We start from the raw sequence: 22,566 nt of genomic DNA on the forward strand, positions 1-22,566 counted from the left end.
ACATTTTCTTAATTATATTTTCAGATTGTTCATTGCCATTGTATAGAAATGCAATTGGTTTTTTAAATTTATTTTTTCAATTACAGTTAATATTCAACATTATTTTATAGCAGTTTCAGGTGTGCAGCATAGTAGTTAGACATTTATGTAATTTATGAAGTGATCCCTCCAATAATCCTAGTAATCACCTGGCACTATAAAGTTATTACATAGTTATTACAATATTAATGACTATATTCCCTATGCTATAATTTACATCCCTGTGACTGTGTTGTAACTACCAATTCGTACTTCTTAATCCTTTCACCTTTTTGACTCAGCCCCTCTGAAATACAATTGATATTTATACACTGATTTTGTATCCTATAAACTTGCTCAATTGTTTATGAGTTCTAATACATTTTTTTTTAATGTGTGAGCATTTCTTAAGATTTTTTAATATAAAAGACCATGCCATTTGGGGATAAATACAGTTTCAAATCTTTCCAATCTTATAATTCTTTTTTTCACCTAATGTCTCAGCTGGCACCTACAGTACAATATTTTATAGTAGTGAGAAAGAACGTGTTTGTCTTATTCCTGATTTTAGAGAAAGCCAGCATTAAATATAACACAAGCTGTGTTTTTTTTTTCACAGATATCCTTTATCAGCTTGAAGAGTTTTTCTAATCCTAGTTTGTTGAGAGTTTTTATAGTGAAATAATAAATATTAAATTTAAGTTGCTAGCATTGAACTTTAGTTGTAGCACCTGTATTTATTCTTCAACAGTTTTGTTGATACATTTGACATACAATAAGGCACACATATTTAAAGTGTTCAATTTAATGTTTTGACATATGTATACACCTGTGAAATCATCATAATTAAAATAATTAACAAAGCCACCACCACTCCCTTAAAAAGAAAAATGGATATTACATTTTGTCAAAAGCTTTTCTGCATCTATCGAGAGAGAATCATGGGTGTTTTATTTCCTCCCTTTATTCTAATTAATAATATGTATTATGTTGACTGATTTTCAGGAGTTAAACAAAAATCGTATTCCTTGGATACATCCCACATGGTCATGGTATATAATCTTTTTATATGTTGCTTAATTCACTTTGCTTTTCATTGATAGTTTATGTTTCTATTTTCAGAGAGATATTTATAGTTTTTTTATTATTATCATCCTTTCTTTCTTACAATAGCTTGCTGTTTAAATAATATCAGCCTCATAGAAGGAGTTGGAAATTATTCTCTCTTATTCTTTTGAAAACTTTGAAAAAGATTAGTTTTACTTCTTATTTAAATGTTTGTTAAATTTTAATAGTGAAATAATCTGAAATTTAAGTTTTCTTTGCGGGAAGTATTAAAGTTACTAATTTAATGCCTTTGTTAGTAATTGGCTAATTCCTATTTTCTATTTTATATTCAGTCAGTTTTGGTAGTTTGTGGGTTTCTAGAAATGTTTCCATTTTATCTAGGTTATTTATTTTGTTGCTATACAGTTGTTTATGGTATTCTGTTACAAGTTTTCCGTTTCTGTAAGGTCCATAGTGATGTCCAATATTTTCTTCTTGACTTTTGTAATTTGAGTCTTCTCTCTTATTTTTCTTTGTCAATCTAGCTAAAAATTTGTCAAATTTATTGAGCTTTTCAAAGAACAAACTTAGTTTTATCGATTTTCCTTTTTTAAAAAAATTCTCTGCTTCACTTGTTTCCTCTCACTTGTTTCCTCTCAAAAGTTTACTATGTCCTTTCAGGTAGTTATAGATTTAACTTGCTTTTTTTTTTTTCTTTCTCTCTCCCTCTCTTTTTTTTTTTTTTTTTAATTATTTAAAGGTGGATGATTGGGTTATCGAATTGAGACCTTTCATTTTTTTTTTTAATATAGGCAGTTATTCACTTATTGATTTATTTTTCATTGAAGAATGTGCATAAATTTATTTAAACTTTGGCAGAGATAAAGAGGAGGGATTCATACTATACAATAGAGCAAAAACTTAATAATCTTTAAATATCTCCCTCTCAAAGTTCTACTGCATATATCAGTGGCTCAATTATTTTTATTTTCTCATTGAAAAATCAAAGACCTCCACCTTTCTTTTCACTACCTTCTCTCTTCTCATCTTGTGGTTTAATCTTTGCTGTCATTTTGAATTTGTTTAGATGGGGAAGAAGGGAAGAGGAAGGTATGAGGAAGGGAGGACAAAGATGTGCTGGGGAAGAAAGCAATGACTTTTGGTTCGCTCTGGGCAGTACGTTCATTACTCTTACATTAATGTCTGTGTGGCCATTTATTATTAACATTATAAATATGTTATATTCTTCAGTTTTACAATTTATCTGATGAGTTTCACAAATAAAATATTTTAAAGCAAAAAATACCCCTCTCCTCATAGAAAAAAAAAATATATTTTGATAATACTTTAAGGAGATCCAAGTGAGACTCCACTTAAAACTTATAAGCGTGAGCTTGAATGCTATTGTCCACTGTTCCTCTGTGTTCAAGTGGGTTCTTATGGAATAGAATCCACCTCCAGCTCCAGCGTCTTCTGTCAGGCCTTTCTCCACAGGAATCCTGTAGGGCATGGGGAGACTCAACTCATCTTTCTCTACCTCTTCTTTGAACTGCTGCATTTGGTCAGGAAAGTCATCATTGCCTGGTCAAGCTTGTCGTACAAGATGGTGCCCTGCCCCCTGCTGCAGAACGGCAGCATCTCAGTGGCGTCATCAGTTAAAGACGTCAAATTGGAAAGGTTTCCACAGGGGATGAGTCGATATCTCTGAAACTCCAGTCCAGTTATATTAGACAGGACAAGGAGCAGCAAGACCATCTGCCCCAGGCATTAATCTTATCTCAGCACCTGGGGGCAGTAGGGGAGGCAGCCCAATCTGAAGTTTTTGATGGTGACCAAGGGCCATTATGGCAGATCTCAAATGTTTACATGGAGGCATTGATTTTCTCCCGCTAGTCCAGCTGGGTCAGTGTGTACTGCAGCCAGTTCTCATGCTCCTCAGCTTGCCATGCAGTTCCAGCTGTTGCCATTGCAATTTACTGTAGTCTATCTGGTAACTGCCTTTCCTACTGGTGAGTGTCTCAGTCTCTGCCTGGACTGCCTTGAGAGTCACTGCTGCTCTTTCTCAGTGTTCCCCACTTCCGCCAGCTTCTGGACCAGCCTCCCTTCCTCTAGCTCCATGTCCTTTAGTTTCTCCTATAGTGTCTTCCTCTGATCTTCACTTATTCCTTCTTGGTCTCAAAATAGCATTTGCAGTTCTGACTCAGATTCTGAGTGGTTACTTGGGTGTCCAGTTGCTCTAAAAGATTGTCAGTGCACTTTATTTAAGTAATCTTTCTGATCCATTTTCTTCTCTTAAACTGAGACTCCTATTATATATTTGTTAGGATAGCTGATGCCTGCCCCCTCCAAGTTCTCTGAGGCTTTGTTCATTTTCTTCATTATTTTTTTCTTTCTGTTTTTCACCCCAGGTAATCTCAATTGACCTGTATTCATGTTCATGTAGTATATCTTCTACCAACTCAAAACTACTTTCCAATCTCTTCAGTAAATTTTTAATTTAGTTACTGCACTTTTCAACTCAAAAACTTTATTTCTTTAAGAATAATTTGTATCTTTTTATTATTATTCTATATTTTGTGAGACGTGTTTACAAATCGTCCTTTGTTCTTTAAGTATATTTTTCTTTAGTTCTTTGGACATATTTAAAATAGTTAATTTAAAATATTTGTTTAAGAAGTCCATCATCTCATCATTTTCCAATCACTATGGAATGTTTTCCTAATATATTTATAACTTTAACAATTTCTCTGCTGAATTTACTAATATTTCTAGCCTCTTATGTAAATATACAGACTTGCATAAATTTGGCCCTGGGATAGAGCTTCACTTGGCTACCGTATCTTATTTTTAAATACATTTCCATATTTAGTTTAATACTAGATACAAAATTCATAACAAATGTATTCTTGACTAAGATTGGACTGCAATTTTGCTTTTTTAAAATGCAGTGGCTCCTTTTTTTTTAAGACTACAGCCAATAACTAGAGAATAAATTGCTTTTTATTTTCTTTTCTAGAGAAGTGCTGTAAAGAGTCAACGTATTTAAACCTTGAGTCTTTGGTAAAATGTGATTGAAAATGATTGAATCAGCATCTGATTTGTGTGTGTATGTGAAGGGGGCTGCTATGATCCTGTTTATTATCTACAAAAACATTTACATTTTATAATTAGCTCGAATCAATTTTGGTAAGCTCTATTTTTAAATAATATACGTACTGCTTCTAAATATTCAGATTTACTATTTTCAGGTTGTTCATTGGCATAAGTCGCAGCAATCACAGTATGTCCCTTCCATTTTCTTGATGCATCTTACGAGAGATATGCTCATTTTATTAACTTGTCCAGAGAAATGTTTTTCTTTACTGAGCTTTGTTTGCTGTCTTTCTCTGTTACAATCTTTTTTCATAATTTGTAATTAGTATTCCATTTCTTTTCATTTCTTTAATCTTATTCTAGAGTTCTTTCTAAAATTTCTCAGGTTGCATGTTTAGTTCATTAATTTCGAATGTTGTTTTACTTTCTAATGTAAGCATTTATGGGTCTAATGTTCTTTAATACCACTTGTGGCGGGCAGAATAATAGCACCCAAAATATTTCCACATACCAATTCTGGATACCTCTGAATATGTTATGTGGCAAAAGGACTTCACAGGTGTGGTTAAATTAAACATTTTGCTAGATGAAGAACATCTTGTATTATCTGGATAGACTCAATAGAATCACAAAAGTGTTATAAGTGGAAAGAAGACATAGAGACTCAGAAATTTGAACATATTTTGTTGCTGGCTGTGAAGGTGAAAAAAGGGGCCATTAGCTATAGAGTGCAAGTGGCCTCTAAGTAACTAGAAAAGTGAAGGAAAAAGATTCTCTTCGAGACCCTCCAGAGAAATGCAGCTCTGATGACACCTTGATTTTATTTCAGTAAAGCCCATTTCAGAATTCTGACCTCCAGAGCTGTAAGATAGTAAATTTGTGTTCTTTAAGCCACTAAGTTTATGGGAATTTGTTACAGCAGCAATAGGAAATTAATACAGTGCATTTGCTGTGTCCAAAAATTTTGTGGTTTTACCAATTATCACTTTTAAGTATTTTGGAATATACATTAAATTGTTCTTTTCACCATAACATTTTTTAGAAGTTGATTTTTTTCTGTTTGATTTAATGTCCAAATGAGTGTTTTCTAACTTGATTAAGGTTAAATAATAGGGCTAGTATGACACCAATCTTAATGGTATATATGGCCTATTAATTGATCATTTATTATAAATTTCATATTTTATCAACTGTAGAAATATATATAATATTGCACTCTAAAATAAGAAGGATACAATATTCTATTAACTAGAAATACATCAAGTTGTTAGTATTTGCTATTTTGATTTCCTATATTTTTGTAGATATACTTTTTTTTAAAAAAGTTTGTTTTTTTCCTCAGATAATTACCAAGAGAGCATATTAAACTCCTTCCACTTAATGGAATTATTTTGTATGTGCTTTTGTGTTTATATTTCAGTTCTACTTTTAGACTATGTTATTAAGTGCACACACATTTAGAACTGTTGTAGAATCCTAATAAATTAAAATTTAATTATTATATATAGCAACCCTTTTAATTTTCAGCTATTATTTTTCCTTATCACAAATTCCCATTATATGTTTCCTCATGAGTCACTTCAGTGATATATTTTAAATGCTGTTTCCTATATTTAAGTATCTAATTTGTAGTTTCATGTGCAATGGCCATTCTGAATATCTATCCTTTCATATTGATGAAATGAAAAAACTATTATTTGTGATTTAATTCTGACAAAATAATTTCATTTTATATCTTCAAACTTAACTATAATTAAAAGAAAAAAAACACTGGTTAATATTATATTTATCAATATCTTGAAAGAATTTGAGAATGTTATTATGAGTAAAATAATGATTTCCTAGGTTCCCTATGCTTGAAGTTACTGATTCCATTTAATATCCATGTTACAAAGCAACTGTATGGAACAGATTTTACTTCCATTTTAAACTTATACAGTAAAATAACACAAAATTAATTTTAATTTATTCTGATTTTCTGGACAAAATAAAGTGCTTTGCTGTTTCTAGAGCATGCCATGATGAAAGCAAGGATAAATTCACAATGTTGATAAAACATTTCTGTATATAATCATGAGGGATAAACAAAATACTAATATGTAGCTGAGAGATTGTTTGTTTACAAAATATGAGATAAATTTATAGTAGATCTCAATGTATTACGGAGATCTCACTCCATGGGAGAACCAAAGCCCAGGTTTTGGTAAGAAGCATAGACAAAAGATTGAAATATTGGTATCATATACAATTCTAATGGGTTGAGGCATATATGTGTTGGTATCATAAAAGAAAGGACAGATCAGAGAAAAGATTCAAATGCCAAAAAAATGAATTGTACAAATCCTGATTAATTCGCACAAGGTACAAAATTGTTAACCATAAATGTATATTCAGGATTTAAAGACAAAATTGCAAAAGTAGAATTGAAAAGCCAGATGATCATACAGTTGTAACTCTATTCAATGTTTAATACAAAGCCTGCAGGGGATGACATTTGTGTGTATCAAAGTGGCATAACTTGCTGAGCGGTCTTGGCAATTTGCTCAGATGGGTTATCACAGAATTATGCCTCTTTTTAAAATAATTATGCCATTTTTTTTTTGGTAATGTTTTACCTATAAAATATATAGTTTTTCTTTATCCGAAAGGCAACACAGTCTATGAAATGCATGGAGATAAAAACAAACAAATGAAATCTTCACTAATATAAATGAATCTTCTCTGAGTCTACCAGTAGAAATCTGGCTTACATGAATAAGAAAAAGAAATAATAGAAAGTGAGAAAGGGCTTCACACCCAAGATATTTTTAAAGCATCTTTGAATCACCTACAGAAGCAGAATTACCCCCCGGTTATTGACCCCTGATTCTATATTCAGGAAATGCGAGACTTTTTCAATACTTGAGGTGATATTCAGACAGCAAAGAACTCAGTGCTGAGTTTTGCTGCCAATTAAGGTCAGCACACAATCAAAGTTCTGGCAAGGTGCAACAAGAGCTTTCGAAGTGATTCCCTAGCATTGACAGAAGCTTCCTAGAGCTCCCGAGTGTAACAATCTCATCTCTGACTGAGGCTGCTGTGAGTCTCTGCCACATTGGTCATAGAGAATCTTTAGCCCTGTAGTCCAGGCCTCTGGAAAATGATGATAAAGGCCCACAATAACCTGAGGTTGAGGCTGTTCTCAATTTGTAGTTGTAACAGAAAAAGAAAAAAAAAAAGTAAAATGCTATATAACACATTGTATTCATCTCTGTCCTGAAAATCATATCGTACTCACTATTATAATGGGAAATGGTATGTAATTCTGAGTTCTGCAAACTAAATATTTTCTTAAAATATAATCTGAGATACCAAGGAATATGCATTAATTTCAGAGGCAGAGAAAGATGAAATAAAAAACCCAGCTCAGATACTTTTTAGGAAATCGATCTTGGGCATCTTGGTTGACTTCTGATTCTGTTTCTGTATCTATGAAGGTGGCATCATTTATATTATATATTCAGCTTAGCATCAATAACATATTGATTACATATGAATAGTATTAACTATTGTTTTCACCTCTAGATTCTGCTTTAAAGAGTTTATGGGGAACAGTAAGAGCTCTTCCCTGCAGTTGTATCAGGCAGAAGCCTATGCTTTAGAAAACACAGGTTATAACTGAGTCTGCAAATTATCTTGTAATTTGAGTTGGGATCAGCTACTTCTCTCTGTTGTCCTTGCATGAAATGAATTAGTTTCTATGTGCAGATAGAACCAAACAAGGGCAGAGTTTATTTAGTGGGCATTCATGAGGATCTGTTTGTCCATCAATATCAAGTTAAGAAATCGAAAATGGAAGTTCTGAAAATAATATCTGATGCTGAGAAGATATGAGGATTGGGAAATAGTCAAAACATAGACACAAAGCAGAAGTTTGGTAATGGGCAGACTTCAAATGCAAAGGTGCTTAACACTATGGATAAAAGCCTCATGAAAACACTGGGTATTATAAAGCAATGTGAAATTCTCCTTGAACACCTCCTTTTCTTTCCTTCTCCCTTCCTTGTTTTCCTTTCCTTCTTTTTGTCAGACTAATAAGAGGTTGTTAATTATACACATATTCTTTGATAATGGCTTTATATTTTTTACTTTTTTTATTTCGAAAAATCTCAAACATAAAGAGAAAATATAAAGAACACATAAATACAATTTTATTATGATCAAATGTTAGCTAGATATGTTTTATTTATTTTTCCTAAAGAACTTCAAATGCAGCCACAGACAGCTTGGTATCTCTCCCTCAAATACAGCAGTATACACCTCTAAAAATGAGGATGGTTTCCTTAATTTCACAATTAAATTTCAACACTTGATCAGCACTAATTCTGCAATGCTATCTAGTTCATCATCTATATTTTTTTCTATAAAATATATTTACTCATTTTTTGTTCAAAACAAGACACACCAGAGATTACAAGCTAAAACTTAATATCCAACTCTGTATTTCATCATGTATTTACTATCTGGTGCTTTCATTAAAAACAAACAAACAAACAAACAACAACAAAAAAGCCTTTCTACATCAGCGAGTCTACTTAATTAATTGAAATGTTTCTACAGGAAAAGCAGAATAAATAACTATTTATTTTCTTTACAAATTATTGGAGTAAGTAAGTATAATAGTCACCTCTAATTGTGGCTTTTTTTTTCTCTTTACTTTGTTTTATTTTGTTTTCCTTTCCTTTGTTTCTATTTGTTTTTGTTTTTTGTTTTTTGTTTTTTTTTTGGTTATCTCTTTCTCTTTGATTCCCAAAAGGCTATGTCTTTTTTGACAGGGATTCAAAGAGTAGCATAAGGATCCATTCATAATATCCCTGCTGGTACCTAAAATTTTCCCAAAACTGGAGAACTTTCTTTCCTCAGTGTTAAGAGGTATTAAAATGAAAAAGGTTTGTTGACAGTTTTTATCTACAATGAGTGATTATTTCCTTTATGTAGATATTGAAACAATTTAGCCCCATGCACATCCAAGACTTTAATGTAAGGACCTAATCAAATAAAAGCGATGAGCGAGTCATGGCATTTTGGGTCCTGCACGTGATTACAGTCTTGGTTTCACATTTTATTGAAATAAAATTCTATAATGAATTAGAGTGGAAAAGAGGTGCAAGCACCAAAACTGTCTACAACCCTGTGTGATCTGGCTTCTTCTCACATGTCTGTCAGCCAGTCTTTTCCAAACTTAAAACATGCTGGCCCGTTTGATATTTCCCTAAATTAACTAAACTGTTTCCAATTGAATTTCTATAAATTCGCTTATCTCTTTCCAACTTTGGAGCCTTTGCAGTGCTCTTTCCCCCCATCAGATACTGTTTCCACAGTCCCTTTTCCCACAGCCTCCTTTGCCCAGTGAATCTGCTCATCCATGGTGGCTCATCTCAAAATAACTCCAAATAGGGAAATCTTTCCTAATAGCTCAGGTAAAGTCAGGTTCCCAGCTTTATTAATAACCTGCAATTCCCCTGTATGGCATTTATGCAGAGCATGCAATTACATAGTCGTTAGTATATTTGAATAATGTGTGTCTGCCTCTCCCAGTTCTCAAATGGCAGGGCAGGTGTCAATTTCTCTCCACCATTGTTTTACAAGAAGCTCAGAAGAGAGCCTGGTGTATTATATAGATGTGATAAATGTGTGTTGAATATGTCAGTGAAACCTGATCTTCCATCTGTACTAATAGCCTCTATATTGATTTGTGCCCTACATTTTATACTTTATAAAATTAGGTGTCTGTACACAGCAAAATATGTGGAGAGCAAGGTAGGAGACAGACTCTCACCTTCTATATGTCTGCTTTAGACTTATTTTTAAAATCAAGAAATATATTCTTCTTGTAATTAAAATATAAAATAAATCTATTAAAATATGTTAAACTAAACAGTTTCATAGCTATAGTCTAACATTCTGGGAATCTATTTCCACACATGTGATAAACATGATTTTTAGTGAATTAAGAGAAGATATTTAGCCAAAATATTCCTCTACCCTTAATCAAAGCAATCAACTCTCTATGTCACTTTGCATTGCATTCACACTCATCCTTGCCAAGTTATGTTTTATTTTGCTGTATATGTATTTTGATCACATTTAATCCTTTCTGGAGCAAGTGAAGACATGCATAAATACATACATAACACGTTGGAAACAGCATGTAAAGATGTTTTGGCAATTGCAGATCTATACTGAATATTTTTAAATATATATGTTAAAGGACTGGTTTATTTACTACATATTGAAAGAGACTTGTGTCTCATAAATCATCACAACCCTACCAGGTCACATGAGCATTTTGACTTTCAATATAGCTCTTAAAGCTTACAGAGGATGCCCAATGTGTAGTTGTGCAGGGTTACAATGATTAAAGATAATATTGTGATATGTTGCTGTATACATCATAAGATTCAATAAGGATGTGTTAAAGATGATATCAATATTTACATTAACTATATTTAAAAATATTATCATCCCTTTATCTATTAATTTAGTTTGGAACTTAACTAAAACTTATTTTTGTTTGAAGTGGTCACATTTTAGTCAGCCAGGGTCAAGCGATAGATATTTTAGGCTTTCCATTTCACCTCCTATCACGGAGGTTCGTAATTCAGATGAGAAATTATCTCTTGAATGAAATGTAACATGAAGATTGTGTGGATGCTTTTCATTAAGTTGCTTATCACTCACTTCCCCTTTAGTTTTCATCTAAACCTTCAAGAATATGAACAGAGTGGAAAAGGCTGCAGATAAAGTGAGTAAGGAAACAATTACTTCCTGCTATACTCAAACTTCATTATCTATAGCTTTTTCTAACTTCATTTCTTTCAAGTTATATCTTTGCCTTAAACTAACCAATATTTTGATCATCTAACCTTTAAATAGAACTTTAGGGAACATATCAGGTTTGAAGAGTAAAGTTTATGCCTTAATTACTTCCAGAAAAGTCTATGGATGTTATTGAGCTGCAATGGAAAATCTCACACACGAACAAGGGAAAAATGGTGAAAACGAACAACAATCTAGTTAAGTAACATTGTGGAGTAGAGAACACATCAGACATTCAAAAATACTGAGTTATATTCTGGATTCAAATACCAAAATATGAACCACACTGACCATGTAATTTAAATTTATAAAATCTTAACTAAATGATATGAAATGGGAAGGCTCAGCCAGAAGAAATTTATATGTGAATCCATCACTAAGCAAAAAAAATAAATAAATAACAAAGGAAGAGATAAATTTGTAAGAAAATAAATGTATTTAGAAAGATACAGGATCATCAATAATTGTCATCATGTCTTAGTTTCATCCAACCATCATATTTCTGAACATATCTTATGTACCAAATACCAGATATCTCACAATAATTAATACTGTTTCCAAATTTACAGGTCCAAAATATAGATTTCACAGATATGCATACAGTAAGAAAAGTATTAACCTGTATAAAGATGTATAAAAATGTAAATGATAAGCATTCATTTTTTTCTAAAAACTAATGAAGATTCCACAGAGGAATGAATTTTGAGCAAGGTATTGAAGGAAGAAAATGAGCTCACCAGAAATAGGGTGTTAAAGAGATAAATAATAGCATGGCTATTTAAAATAGCATGATTTGAGACCTATGAGTGAGGGATATAATAAATAAATAGGGGCCCAAATTGAGAGAGTCTTTTATAACATTACTAAATATTTTGTAGTTATCTCTGAAGATACAGATATTCCCTTCAGAATTTAATGCTATAGAGAAGAAAAATCATATTTCCCATTTGGAAAGAATACATCGGTTTAATTTGGAATGCCAAATTAGGGGCTAGGGCAGAACTTAGAAGAGATGATAAGGACACTGACAAAGGAGCATCTTCTAGTTACCCCTCCAGTTCCACTCTTCACCATTCTGTGTCTTGATCTTTTCTTTAGAAAACTGAGCTAAGTGGATTGCAGTTTGTTGCCCTCTCATTTTCAATTTGATTCTCAGATCAACCAATGGGAAATAATAGCCAGAAGGTGGAAAATAGACATGGAGTCAGCTGAATATAATTGTTTATTTAATTGTATTCCTCCTTCTTTTCCAAAGACCACATCGTCTATTGAGCCACTCTATTCCTATTAGGAGCCTCTCGGGTTTCTGACAACAGGACGTCCTCTCCATCCTCTTCTAGGCTGAGTAGTGGTAAGGCTGCTCCAATATTGATAGTCTAAGGACACTGCATTGTCTCTGCTTATTTCCCTAAACTCTGCCCTACAAATAGTGCCTGTATTAAGCATTCCAAATTTAGCACATTTAGTGAACTGCTTGTTTTCTACTAACACCCTGACTCACACAGAGATCAAGAAGAAAGAGTGACACCCCAAAAAAATTTAAGAGCCAAATTGGCAGAACTTGCTAACTTGTGAGTGAAAGAGATAGATGAATTGAGAGTAATTGTCAAGTTTGTGACTTAATTGACATAGTAAATGGTTTTGTAATCGATTCAAGTTTAAATATAGATGGAATGGAAAGTTTAAATGTGTATAAATGAGTTTATCTTTGGAATAAGTTCATAATGTCATAATAGTCTCCATATATCAGTAACTAAGAGATGCTTAGAAAAATGGATCTAAAATACAGAGGAGGTATCTAGGACAAAAATATGGATTTTTGCATCATTGGAATATAGCATGTAAAAGTAGGAGAGAGATAAAATTTTCCAGTTACAATGAGCATAATAAAGTAGTTGAAGATACTTAAGATGTTGATAGATACTACAGATTAACGCAAAGAGCTTGAGTATAGGGTCACAGAGTTAGTTTCGAATTCTCTGTCATGTTGAGCAAATTAGATGTTGATGGTTCCTGCATATTCTCATCTTTCAAATGGAATGCCACATAGAATTGTAATAATATTAATATGATATCACTTCTATAGAGTTGCATGCCACATTATCTGAATCATATTACGTGATCACAATTTATTTTTTCTTTTATTAAAGGAGAATTTGGTCTGATTATTAACAAAATTTAATAAGAGTGTATTTGATATACTAGCATAACAAAATATTTGTGAAAGACTATGATACACGCTAAAATAATAAATTCAAATGGAAAATTAAGAACCTGATGTTTCATTGAACTGATTACAATCGTAATGATGAGGAAGACTTTAATTTCTACATTAACAGTAGTAAATAAGAGACTTTATTTTCTTTGCTTAATGAACATGTATCAGATTTCTCGAGATCTCACAAAGAATAAAAGATTGCTTGAGAATTATTGACATGATTGAAGTGTAGTGTAGAATAAAAACTGCATCCTCCTACCTCCACATGACCTACAACATTTTTACAGAAATGGTTTTATTCTTTTAATTTACTCTTTTGCTTGTATGTATTAATACTGAAATCCTGCATATTTGCTAACCTTCCTAAAATTGCTAAATGTATGATTATTCTAGTGGAATAAAACAATGTTTCTTGGTCACATGAAATCTAAGGTAAGCGTACCATTTGGAGGGCAGTTACCCTCCAAGATATGAGGCAAGAACGTATTCTTCTTCCGTCTTCTATCACTATGGGCTATTTGTGTTTTTCACGTTTGCGATGCTTGTCTGCATCAAGCCAGCAGCAAAAGCAAAGCACACATAGAGTCACCATGAGATGTTTTCATTGACCAAGAAGCCAGGACATTCACATTATTTTAGTAGAACTTAGTCATGTGAAAAAACCAGGAAGGTGTATGTTTAGAGAGTTGTAGTTTAGCAATTTGCCCAGAGAAAAATAGGAAATCAGACTAGAAAACATGGAGGCTTTGTCTACCTACCATACGTGGAATTGGACAGATTTACAGGTTTTCTCATTATTCCTTTTTCTACGTGTTTTTTTCTTTTCTTTAACTAATGTATAGATCATCTTATACTCTAACACATGCCTTACCTCTTCTGCCCACATATGGAATTTGGCTACTTTATTTGACTTTCATGAAAACAGAACAAACAATCAAACAGAAATACTAACACGCAGCTTTGAGTTGATGGCACACTTTACTAAAAACATAGGGAATTTCCTGCATATTTCTTAAGGAGAACTAATTAACTGTGTGTGTGTGTGTGTGTGTGTGTGTGTGTGTGTGTGTGTTGTTCCTCTTGCAACCCTAAGTATCGCACCTTGCATTCAAAAACAGCTTTTCAAAGCATTTTTTTAAACAAAGGTAGTTCTCTCCTTGAAAAGAAGTCTGATTTCAGTTGCTTAGATTTTAGCATTTATCGCCACTGTACCTGTGTGACTATATACACCTATATTTTCACACATGTAGAATTTTGCAGGCATTTTTTAATTTTTTATATTTTAAGAAATATGCTGAGAATTGGAGATATAAAGATACTTAATATATAATTCTATTCTCAGGGTCTAGAAGAGAAGTCAAACACTTAGGCCATAAGAATGCAAAGAGCGAACTTACATCTCAGTGGTGATTCTCTAACATGACAAGAGGAAAACAAATATTTTCCAGCTTATGAAGTGACTTGAGTGGAGCAGTAAAATACTTTATGTGTATAAGTATGAGTAAGTGGTTAAGAAGGCCTGCATGCTTTGAGAAAATGGCAGAAATGAGACTGTAATAAGAGACAATATTGACACTTGAAGAGAGTCAGGGCTGGGTACATCTTCAAAGCCTAGGCAGTCCATCACCATCCCTATCTTGGTTATTCCTCCAAGACTAGATACCCATCTTGGCCCTGTGACACCGCCCCTCCTGGCTTCCTTGTTCCCTGCTTTGGAGGTGGTTGTGTCATGGCTGAGAGACTGTTGGAGCTCACCCAGATGGGGCAGAGGAGTCTGTACTACATGTATACTGAGCTGGCATCTCCCAGTGCTTTAAGGAGTACCCCAAACCAGCTCATCATCATCTGGGTCCTGAGGGTCCAACTGGAAGGACCAGGTCTCATTGCTAAATTCAGGAAAGCTGGTGTTTCCAAGTGAGCTGACAAAGGATAACCATCTTCAACCGCTGCTGCAGGACACTGTGGAGCAGGTGCAAGATCCTACTTGCCTGGATGCTGATGGCCTGACCTCAAGGCTGGGAGTCCCCCCTGCATGTCTAGGTCACTGGGATGCCCTTCTGCCCCTGGACCACCATGGAGGAAGACATCAGGTTGATTTGCACACTGAGCGTCATTGACTGGATCTACTGTGCCCTGAGGCCCTTTTCCAAGGTCATATCCTTCATCCATGGCTTGTAGCAGCATCTGCCATCGGCAGGGGAGGGAGACTGGAGGAAGAGAGACTGCATTCCAGGCTTTGTGTTCACAGGAGACAGTGCAGAGAGTGCGGTTGTGCAGTCCTCCACTACGAAGACAAAAGGACTTGTCCTCCCTGCACCACCCCAGGGCAGAGCGACAGAAGTTCTTCAAGCTTCCTATGAGGAAAACCACACCCTCTAGGTGTTTAAGAAGCAAAAAAAAAAAAAAAAAGAAAAAAGAAAAAGAAAGAAAGGAAAGAAAAGGGATGTCCTCACCTCCAGTCACTCTCATGAGTGTTCTGGACAGAAATGATGGTGGCAGGGAGGGAGCCAGGATCGGTGGCCACACTCGGTACAGTGGTGCCCTTGGAGCCAGCGAGAAGCCTCAGGAGCAAGGTGTGCCCCCTGTGACATTTGAACCTATGCAGCAAGGTAGGTAGGCACAGCAGGGCTCCCTTCTGTCACATGGGCCCCCAAGGCACTACAGGCTAAGCTGGGACACTTTGGCCCACAATTTGAGAGTATCTTGATGGTTTTACTCTTTTTAAAGGCTTTTTAAAATATAACACTTTCATACTTTAATTTAAACATATACAGCACTTTGGTTTTAATGATCAATTTTTTTTTTTGTAATACTTTTTTTTTTTTGGTAATGCTTTTCTCTTTTAATGTGTACATTTGCTTACTGTGCATCTGAGGAGGAGGAGCGGCCATCATCGCTGAAGGATCGGGATTTTTCGTAGTTTCTGTGTGGCTCCAGATAGTTTGCTGTGTGTGGGTTCTGAGTTGAGTATGTAGGGCTAACGACCACGGATTTTACTGCATTGAGTGCTTACAGTAAAATATTACGGTCCATATTCAGTATATTGTATACGAGATCTCTATGGCTTTATTTAGTGCTGGTTTAAAGTTTGTACCCTTAAACACCATCAGACTCATCCCTCCCTCCACTCATCCCCTGGTAACCATCATTTTACCTTTTGCCCTTTTTTTTTTTCTCCCACAGGTTTGACTTTTTTAGATGACACATATAAGTGCTGCCATATAGTACTTGTCTTTGTCTGACTCATCCTGCTTAGCATATATAATGTGATAAATACCATTACAATGGCAGCCACATTTCAACAGAACGTATCGAAGTAACATGCTGCACACCTTAAATTTATGCAATGTTACATGTCAAAATCTATCTAACTAAAATAAACAAACAAACAAGCAAATAAATAAATGGAAAGAATCACAGCTTTGTGAAAATGGACAGAGACCTGGCAATTCTGATTCTTACAGCTACAGTGCTGGGGACAGGGGAACCCATTAAAAAATAGCTGATAATTACCACCTGGAAAAAAATTAGTACCTGTCAGTAATTTATAATCACTATCAGTAACCTGGCTAAGTATGTACTACGTATCCAATCTACTTCCTCTGAATTTCCTATGTCCTAGGACATGGCCTGCATATTGGTCCTCTCATCCTACATTACAGCTGAGAACTAGTTTCTCTTGCATCTCACCTACACAAGGACCTGCTTTAGTATCCTCCCTCCTTCTACTGTCTGACCAATCTCACTCTCCTGTAGAACATTCCAATAGCATAAAATCCCTCTCATAAAGCCATTTCCCATTTAACCAACCCATTTATATCTTGCTTTTTTTTTGCAATTTTATATTTTATTTATTTTTTAAAAATTATTAATGTGTAGTTGACATACAATAGCATATCAGTTTTGGGTGTACAAACATAGTGATTTGGCGTTTATATACATTACAATGTGATCACCACACTAAGCCTAGTAACCACCTGTCACTATACCAAGTTATTGTAATATTATTGACTGTATTCCCTGTGCTATACACTATATCACTGTGGCTTACTTATTTTCTAATTTGAAATTTGTAACAAATCTTGCCATTTCTGACAACATGGATGGACCTGGGGATATTATGCTAAGTGAAAATAAGTCTTGCTTTTTTTTTTTTATAAGAAAACTGCTTTAAAGTGTTATTAGTCTCTAATATCTATCATTGCTCATCTCTCATTCTCTTTTGAACTCTGTAAAATCACACTTTCATACCTATCATGCTACCACACTTGTTTTTATTAAAGTCAGTCTGTAAAACCTTAAAGTCAGTTCCGTGATCCCTTTATTTCACCCCCATTTTAAACAGTATATCAGTCCCTTTTACTCCTAGTATTTCTTCCCTTGACTTCTGGGTTACCACACCCATCTGATTTTCCTTTTACCTCTCTTCTCACTGCTTCTCTGTTTTATTGCTGATATGTCTGATTTCCATGACATTCACTATCAGAATGCTCTGGCACTCCATCCTTAGGCTTCTTCTCTTGTGTGACCATGTTTATTTCTACACTCTACCTCAACAATGAGTAATGGATAATTTATTTCTCCTGGCACTGGACATTTTTACTTGGATATTTCATTGGCATCTCAAACTTAACATTTCCAAAAATGAACATTTCATGTGTACCAGCATCTTAGCAGTGATTATTTTTTTGTGTGTGTATCTTCTTTTTAACTAGCTATTTCTTTATTTCTTAACCACCCCATCCCATTTCCTCCTTTTACTTGCTTTCTGTATTTCTTATGCCTTGTTTCTATGTAAACTTTTCATTTGAAGAATTTTATTCTGCTTCTAGTAGACTAGATAATCTATACTCCTTTGATTCACAGGCAGAGAGAATTTTTACTCGCATCAATAGGAGCTGTGCTTGAGTAAGGAGAAAGTGATCAGCCTCTTACATCTAACCTTTGTTTTCTAAGTTGAGCATGTGTTTCTTCCGGAGGTGGTATTATGTCAATGAAAGACTCAGAGTCAATTATCTTCAAACAGGATCCTTTCTCCAATCAATAAAGAACATTTTCCTGTTTCAATTGGCAGACATGAGTTAAATGTTGGCACAGCTCTCAAATACTTATCACTCAGTTAATGAGGGTATTATTTATTTATTTATTTTTGGTAATCCCAAAGGAACTGACATCACAGACTGCCAGATAAAATACAGTGTATCATGAATGGCAAGTGCTTTTAACCAGCAATAATTGTAATGCACAATTATTAGCATAAAATATATTACTGTCATCTCATAATAAGCAATATATTTTGGAAAATATATAGTATTCTGATTAATTCCTATTTAATTATTTTATTCACAATATTCTCTTACCTGGTACTTTTGTTTAATCTTTTACACAACTTTTACAGTTTCATCTCATGTAAAGTGTGATTATTACATTAGGGAGACCATGAACAGCTGATAAGTTGACCTTGAATCTGAAGCAATAGAAAGAAGCAAGACTCATTTTGCTTTCCATTTTTTTAGCACTTGCTTTTGTTATTTATAATGTAATTATATTTTTCTTAATTGTGGAATTATTCTGATATGCCAGACTTATTTTATTTCACGTGGTTAATCTCAATAGAATAGGAAGATTAAGCAGAACTCTGAGTTTGTCATCCTGGTAGTTATGAGACATAAATTCTTGGTTGAATAGAACTGTCTGGCATTATCAAATCAACATAATCAAAGCAGGTCATAGGCGAGGAAAGTTTTTCACTTTTGTGGAATAACATGCTTTTCTCCTTTCTAAGAGCTAATTATTTTGACATACATCAGTAAATTATGAATTCTTTCATGGTTAGAAATAATTAGGAGTATTTTAAATGATCATATTATTCAAATGCCTATATTAAACAGATAATACATACTTTGAACCCTTACTTAATGGTTGATTTGCATATATAGTTATTTCCCTTTGAACGTGTCCTAGAGATCTTGCATACTGATTGTCCGATTGATGTATGGTAGCTGTATATTTATTTTTCTCCAATATTATGCAGCTGTTTCCACAGGACTCAGATTTAACCCAAAACTTCTGGGCCCAGAAGCTGTGCTCTTTGTTATTGAGACAAAGTGTGAAGTCCATATCACATTTAAGTTCCTTTTATTATTATGCTAGTTAAAAAAAATGGGTTTAATTCAGGACTGAGAATATAATGTGTGCCCGGAAGCTACCCAAATCGACAACAATTATAACAATGGCCATTGTCAAAAGTGTTCTCTTTTGATAAAAGAATGCACAACATATGATTCTATAGGGATCTCTTTGTTTATTGGTTAAAAGCAAAAGACGGTATGTACTATAAATATCCTAATGATAATAAAATAATCCACATATTTTATTTAAAATTTATGTAAGTATATTTATAACGTAATAAACTAATGTTAACTTTGATCAAATTTTAAGCTGTCATCATGAGTAGTTCTAGAAAATATTTCATACTATCTCAGTGGTGTTTGACTCTAAACTGTTATGTTTTCACAGTATTTTTAATAATCTGTAAGTAGTCTAATTTTATAGAGGTAGTAGAAATGAAAATGCCATCTATTTCCAAGAAAATAAAATTCCAATAATAAGATATATAGGTGAATATTTTTTAAAAAGTATATAATTTTACCATGATTTACTAAAAAATACCATCAGAATTCATTGGGGAATGGCCAAAAGTCATCATCTCTTAGCTCAAAATCAAATATGAAATATTTGACCAAATATTTTTTCTTTGGTAATTTGTAGTATTATTATTTTATAAAGTTATTATTATTAAAAAGATAATTTGTATATATTACAGCAAATGCCTCGATTTCTAACTAGTGATATTACAGTTACCCAGACTGGAAATTCTCAAAAAGAAAAATTGTCAACTCGAAACAGAAGATAGTCATTATCCTTTTTTTGTTTTATTTTCTACCTACTCTACTACTTGCTTCAGTAGTCTCTACTACCAACCTTGCCCTTTACCCAATCCTATCGCTGTTTTTTTCCTCCACACAAGATTGATTGGACAGTGGAAAGGATGACTGTCACATTGTCAGTTAAAGCAAATGGATATATGTAAAAAAACTGGTTTAGGAATGACATGTTCAAAAATGTTGAATCATAGGTAGTTTTAGAATATTCAGCTGACAATATTCAGTAGGCGGTTGGATAGGTGGGTCTACACTTATGAGAGAGATCTTGCATATTAGACTCTGAATTTTGATATTCAAGTTGAGGAACAAATGAGAGTAGATAAGGCATAATTGGGCTACAGACAGATCCAGTACAAAGGAAGAAATAGCATTGATATTATCACTTAGAATATCGATTTAGTCAAAAAAGGCCAATGACTGTTAGCTGTATACACCTTACTGAATCACTTAAGTTTTCTAAACATCAATTACCTTCCTGTGGGGAATGCAAAAGTGAGTGAGAGGAAATGGAAGAATGATAGCATCTCTGATTATACATAGGGCTGTGTGTGTGTATGTGCGTGTGTGTATAAACACACACATGCACGCATACACAAATGTGACTTGTGAATAGATATTTACGATGTATCAGATATGCTCTTAGTGTTTTTGGAGACCATACGTGAAATACTATATTGAATTCTACATCCTACATTAATTAACTATATATATTAATTTCCTCAGAAAGAACCAACACCATATAAAGTATAGATTTATGAAGGTAGAATAATTGTGTTAAGCTATATTATAAAGTAGATTAGTGTGTTTTGTGACAGTTTTTGTGTTATTTATTTTTTTTTTTTGCATGGACTTTTGTTAAAAATCGAAGAGCCTCTTTTAATTGTTCAAATCTTAGTTAAAACTAGGGAAGCATAGTTATTTGTGAAAATTGGTGAAGAAGATTATTTAATCATTGGGAAAATTACTGTGTTCCGAATAGCTAAAAACTGTGCCAAAATGTTACAATGAGAAATAACTCCAAGGTAGCCATGGATCATTAATTGAGGGAAGGCTAATGGAAAAGTACATTTTGCACTAAATTTCAAAAGCGTTTGGAGAGAATAGAGGACAGCTTGTTTTATTTAATTTTTTTTAGCAATGTGCTCTTGAAATAAATTTTAAATATCAAGATGTGATAAACAAATCATGTTGTCCCTATAAAGATTAGGTTGATATAAATGCATTGTTGTATTCTCCCCATTGGCATTGGTAAATTAAAATGTTCATTTTAGCTACTTCCTCCACAGTTTTGCCTGCTGACAGAGACTTGAATTAACAAATATTTACTGAGCATATAATGTTCTCCTGGAATTCTTCCAGGCACATGCTTCTCAGCATTATGCCCATTGCTGGAAACTTAAAAGCAAGTAATTTATGGTTCATACTTAAAGGAGCCAATGGTCCCAGTGTGGCCAGGCTGGAGTTGTTAGAAGCTGAGAAGCAGTGAGAGCTGAAATGAAAAGGCCAGCTGGGCAGTGTGTGGAGGGGTCTGAATACTATACTCATGAATTAGGCTGTATTTGTCAAGTATCAGATTGTAAGCTAGACAAATATAATCAGTCCTTATCTATTATTTAGCTGGTCGAGCCTTTTCCTTTTTGGATATCAGGCCCTGTCTATTTTCAGTCCTTTTCGATTGAACAGATATTAACACGCTCCTCTTTGTAGGATAAGCATGGGTCCCAGACTTGGCCAATTTAAGCACAGCTTCCTCTGGTCTTTCTGATAAGACATATGACAAATCAAGTATAACTAATACTTATTGATTATAGATAATCAATTATTTGGGACTATCAAGTGACAGGCATTTTATATTAGTCACTAAGTTGATAGAATATAAATGAAAGCACCACTATGAGAGCAAACAGAAAAAGCTTGTGATGTAAGCCAACAAAGAGGTAAACAAAACCGAAGGGTGCAGAGGGACACGTAACCGATACTGCATTCTGCGTACTTGGATCTAGTCATATCTGAGGCTGAAATTTCTTCTAAATTTTCAGTCTCTGAGCCCAGTAAATTCCCTTTTTCGATTTGCTTAAACCAATTGAAGTTAGAATTTTGCCATTTCTGACCAAAATAACTGTAACTAATTAAAATACTGTAAAGAGAGATAATTAAAATGGAGTAGTACGGGTTTTTGTTTTTAAAATGGATGTGGGAGGACCTGAACTGGGAGAATAAGTAAAAGTAGAGAGATTGGATGTAAAACTGGAAGAATACAATGATTAATTTTGAAGGTAAAAAAAAAATTATTATTCCAAAGATATTAACTAAAACAGGAAAAACAAAAGAAAGGAGGGAAGGCTTCTGAGGAGCTACTGGGTGAAGATTTTGTTTTGGGAAATT

The 22,566-nt window shown here is 33.7% G+C and overlaps 1 protein-coding gene and 1 pseudogene across 1 annotated transcript in view; one reads left to right on the forward strand and one right to left on the reverse strand.

Moving 5' to 3' along the window:
- The window catches only part of LOC120586113 (beclin-2-like), a 130,374-nt pseudogene extending 114,971 nt beyond the window's left edge, over nucleotides 1-15,403 (reverse strand).
- CDH12 (cadherin 12) overlaps nucleotides 1-22,566 on the forward strand; it is an 843,825-nt gene that overhangs the window by 193,333 nt on the left and 627,926 nt on the right. The gene's annotated exons all lie outside the window — the stretch shown is intronic.

The sequence above is a fragment of the Pteropus medius genome, unplaced genomic scaffold (assembly GCF_902729225.1).
Source record: "Pteropus medius unplaced genomic scaffold, Ma_sr-lr_union100, whole genome shotgun sequence".
Lineage (NCBI taxonomy): Eukaryota > Metazoa > Chordata > Mammalia > Chiroptera > Pteropodidae > Pteropus > Pteropus medius.